The 5,085-nt window shown below is 41.9% G+C and overlaps 1 pseudogene across 1 annotated transcript; it reads right to left on the bottom strand.

Moving 5' to 3' along the window:
• Positions 1-4,098: 4,098 nt before the first annotated feature.
• LOC308437518 (NADH dehydrogenase [ubiquinone] 1 alpha subcomplex assembly factor 4-like) lies at positions 4,099-4,614 on the bottom strand (annotated as a pseudogene). Its single transcript has one exon. The product of its transcript is annotated as an NADH dehydrogenase [ubiquinone] 1 alpha subcomplex assembly factor 4-like (transcript).
• Positions 4,615-5,085: the final 471 nt, after the last annotated feature.

The raw sequence follows: 5,085 nt of genomic DNA, 5'->3' as shown, positions 1-5,085 counted from the left end.
CTGTACCCAAGCTATGCGAATACATGGCTTGGGTTGGGCCAAGAGTTTTTTTTTTTTCTTTTTTCTGTTCTAAGTATCCATAGGACTAGGCCTGAAAGCTTCTAGCTTCCATACAATCGAATCTTCCAAGCTGACTGATTCAGTTTGGCTTCTCTTGGCTTCTGACTGAATTGTTTTGCTTGGGTTCATCCTAACTTTGGCAATTTGTTCTAATCTTATGGCTTCTTCTCATTCTCTGGCTCATTCTGTCTTCACTGTGTCTAGCTTGTTCTCTTTGCAACCTGTCTCTGTAAAACTGTCCACACATACCACACCTATACCACATAACCTCATCACCACACCGTCCTGTCTGTTTGCTGCTCTTAAGTCGCCTCTCCTTCATGTCTGTTGCGCGTGTCCTATCTCTGATTCATTCTGTCAAATCTTTCTCTGATTTGTCACTTTGTCTGCTCCTCAATTAGATATAACATCCACATATGGATGTTTCCTTCTCCAAACTATTGTTATCTTCCATGTTAGGGATTATAGGTGTGTACTAAGGGCCTGTCTATATTCCATCCAGATCACATAGATCTAGAAGGTCTTTTGATGAGATCTTTTGCTAGAGCAGCCATGTTGTTGAGTTAAAATTTCCCTACAGTTCTCATTTTCCATGAGGTCAATTTGTTCAGATTTAACATGAGTGAGCCCATATAGCACTTGTCTTTTTGTGTCTGTCATATTTCACTTAACAAGCTCTAGTTCTATTCACATTGCCACAAACAACCAGATTTCATTCTTGATTTATGTTTATTGTATCCTACTGTGCATCTGTATACACTGTCTGTCTGTTTGTCTGTGGTGTATGTATGTCTATGTTTGCATATGTTCATGTATGTGGGTGTGTGTGGAGCCTGGGGGTTGATGTTGACTGTCTTCCTTAACTGTGCCCCACTCTGTTTTTTGAGACAGGGTCTCTCACCAAACCTGAAAATCACTGACTTGGCAGGACTAGCTGGCCAGCAATCCTCAAGGATACTTTTCTCTCAGCTCCTGAGGGCTGGGATTACAAGTGTGCACCTTTGATACCTTGATTTTAGAATGTGGTGCTGAGGCTAGAGCTCAGGTTCTCATGTGTGCACAGCATCCCCGTATGGACAGAGTCATCTCCCTAGCCCTGCACGTATTTCCTTTCTGCATCCATAAGTTGATGGCCATTTAGGCTGTGTCTATTTGTTGGCTTTTGGGAATGGTACTATTTTGACCACAAGAGTGCAGATAGTTCTTTGATATACTGATTTTACTTATTTTGGATATATATACCTAGTAATGGGATTATTAGTTTATGAGCAGTTCATTTTTTTCCTGAAGAATTTCTTTTTGCACTAACTTACCCCTTCCCATCAGTGTACAAAGGCCCTCCTTTCTCTCAAATCTTTGAGAAGATTTGCTACCTTTAATCATTTTTGTTGTTGCTTTTTTCTTTCTTTTTGAGACACATTTTTCCAGGTAGCTTAAGTGGACCTGGAATTTACAGGATGTAGCCCAGCCTGGCTTTGAATTTGTATTCCTCTTGTCTGTCAGGGGCAGATTACAGTCCCCACAGAGATTCTTTTCTCCCTCAGGACATTTGGCAAATTTCCCAAGTGCCTTGGGCTTTGGAGCCACAGTCAGGAAAGGAAGTCCTGCAGCAGTCCTTGCCTTGTGTCCTTTCACAATTCCAGAGGAAGTGCAGAGCCTGCTCTTACTTGAGGCCGCACGGAGGGGATCTCTATTGCACATTGCTATGCAGCTTTGTTCCTTTGGAATTCTGTGGTCTTTCACATGTATTAGATGTCAGTCTGTCAGTCCACCAGTCAATCTGTCAGTCAGTCAGTCAATCAATCAATTAATCAGTTAATTGAGAGAGACACCCACTCTGTAGCTCAGGCTGACCAAGAGTTCTATGTTGATTCTTGTCTCAATCTTCTAAATGATGGGATTATAGGCATGTGCCACGGTATCTGGTTCTATTAGAGTAAAAAAAAATACAAAATGAAAACACCTCCCATCCCCAAATAAAACATCCAGGCAGGATGCAGTGGTGAGCACATGCAATCCCAGAACTCCTACTGTAAGATGGGAGACCAAAGAACTGCCTGGAAATTTAAGGGCTACCCTGGGATGTAGTGCAGCAGAAAGACAAGAGACCCTGTCACAAGGTGGAGAAAGATGGTAGACTCCTGAAGGTTGTTCTGACTTCTGCATATGCACTGCGGCATGGCATGCATGAGTCCATCATCAACACACTGAAAACAGGCTTCGAGGACACGGCTCAGTCATAAAGTTCTTGCTGTGTGACTGTGAAGACCTAAGTTCTATGACCCATGGAAATATACATCTGAAATTTCAGGGACGGGGAGGTTGAGCCAGGAGAAGCCTCAGGGTGTGCTGGCCAGGTACTTTAGACAGATTCGTGAACTGCAGAAAGAGACCCTATCTCAAAAAATAAGATGAAGAACAATTAAGACCAACACTGACTTCTGACCATATGTGCATGACCACCCACCCCCTTTCCTTTTCTCTGTCTTTCTCTTACACACACACACACACACACACACACACACACACACACACACACCAGGTTCTATTATTCCTTTTTATTTGTTTTTTTTTTTTTTGTTTTTTTATGTGTAAATGGAAGGATTTTATTGTGTGACATCGAATAAGAAACCGTATTTACATTGGCTAACCCCCAGGAAACATGAGTCAGTACAACGGATTCACATATTCATTTTGAATGGAAGGAAGATGGTTTTAATTGCATTTTACAATAAAATTTGCAATGATTAGAACTAGCATGTTCTCTTAAACTTCTGTATTGAACCACAAATAAGTAGGTTTATTCCCTGGAACTGGATCTGAAAAAGCGTTCAAACTTTCCATCACCTCCATCTTTGCTGTTCCATCTGCCTCCCCCCCATCACTGTGCTGGATTCCTTTCAGCTTCCACATCATTTCCAGGGGCATCTCCAGGAAAGTATGTCTGCCTGTCTGTTCTCTTGAGAGAACATGGACAAGTCCACTCTGTCCTCTGGAAATCTGTTTGGTTTTGGAGGAATAAGTAAAAAGACCAGTAGGATTCTGAGAACCTAGACTCCAGTTTCCTTGCACCATAAACTACAAACTCTGTCACATGTTCTGTAGGCGACCATGTTAACTCCAAGACTTTGTACTTGCCTGGTCTTTTGTCACTTATCTTCACTGTTGTCCTGGCGTTTACATGAGGCGGAGTTATCATTTTACAGAACTTGTGTTTCAGAGAGGTCAAACAATACAGCCAGGAACCCACAGGTCTAAGACGCCAGAATGAGCCAAAGTCACGTTACCTTCTCTGAGATTCCATCACTGGACTGTGCCATGCTCCAGAGTTTAAGTGAATGAATCAGTAACTTTCTAGGTCCCTTCAGGGATTTATTTTATACTTCTACTGGCTATTTTTCTCCTAGAATGAAAACAGCTATGTTTGGCTATCAAACTGGGACCTCTTATTTTTAGCTGTTCATTCATATTTCTCTCAATTCTAAATTAAAGGATGTTATTTGTTCAAATAGTTTTAAGTATTGCCTCTCAGAAAACTTTTCAAGTTACCTGTTTTTATTTGTCACAGACAGCACTAATTCTTCAAAAACATTATTTCATGTTTAAAACATTAAAAAACCCTCATGGGTTTTCATTCTGCAGATACTAATACATATTTTTCTTTCTTTGCACTCAGTTTCCTCCATTTGGAAATACAGACACCTGTCTCACTGCTGAGCGTCTGTCCTAATACAATGCCAGGTTCATAGGAGTCAGGAGGGCTCTTGTTTCAGTGTCTCCTACAAAGAACAAACCACCCTAAACTGGAAAGTGAAACTTAATATTGAATCCTTCAGGCCACATGATCAGTACTGCTGACACATACCCAGGAACTACCCATACATAAATTAAAAAAAAAAAAAAAAGAACAATCCTGAAGAGGCCAAAGAGCTATTCAAGTAATGGTCCTCAACTTACAGTAACTTGTATAATTTAATGCACGAAAAACAAGGACACAGAGCTTGGAAGGGCACCTAGGAAATTGTTTTGTGATTTTCTTCATTTTGATTGTATTGCTTTCTTGTCTTCAGGAGGAATGATTTTGACTTCAAAAGTAACAAAGTATTTGAGAAGGGAATTTACATCTTTCAATCCTAAATGGTATTCTTGGGCGATTTTTTCAGCGGTCCATCTTTCTGGAGAGAGTTTGTGGTTTTGAGAAGGGTCAGGGCTGCTACAACAGTAATCTTGCCTTTGGGAATGTCCATGAGATTCTTGTCAAAGTGATCTATCGGCAGTCTGAATTCCTTTGGTTTTTGCTGTGGTTTCTCTTTTACCAGCAAGGAAGACACCGGATCTTTGGAATCGACATACTTCTCTTAGTAATGAAGGCAGCTTGTTATCTTTTCTAGAAACTTCTTCTTCGATTTCTGGATACGGACTCTGGTGCTCCTGCAGGAGGCTGAGGGTGGAAGGGTGCTTGGGTGCCATGGAGGGCTTCCTCTTGCTGATCACCGGCTCTGCTCGAGTCTCCACGTTGAAGTTCCTGAAGACGTGGGTCACGTGAGCCCCCATCTCTACACCATGATGACCTTAGTTCACTATGCATGTGGGAAGACACTGTTTATTTGTTTGTTTGTTTGTTTGCTATATTTATACAAACTTGGTCTGAGCTTCTACCCAAGGTTGTCATGCAGCTTCAGACTAGGATAGTATTTTTGAACTGTTAGGCTGGAGGTTTTGGGACAAAGGCCAAGATGGTATGGATCAAGAGGCTCCTTTTCCCCTGCTTGCAAAAGCCCCCGAAGATTGCTCTCACAAAATGCTGGACAAAGCAAACACTTAGTTCCAGATTTCAAAGTGACCACTGGACCTCAAGCCCAGCTACAGGGCCCTAACCTCACCTGACACAGCAATACCGTAGTACCTTTCCAGCACACGACCACGTTCCCTCTTTTCCTCTGTAAAAGTCCCTACCCCAGCTCAGGCAATTGACCTCCCTGACCTCCTCCTGGGAGATGAGTGAATTCTCCCTGGAACAATGGA

Source organism: Micromys minutus (assembly GCF_963924665.1).
Source record: "Micromys minutus genome assembly, chromosome: 26".
NCBI classification, from domain to species: Eukaryota; Metazoa; Chordata; class Mammalia; order Rodentia; family Muridae; genus Micromys; species Micromys minutus.
Note: the sequence above shows the minus strand (reverse complement) of the source record. Positions and strands in the feature narration are given on the sequence as shown.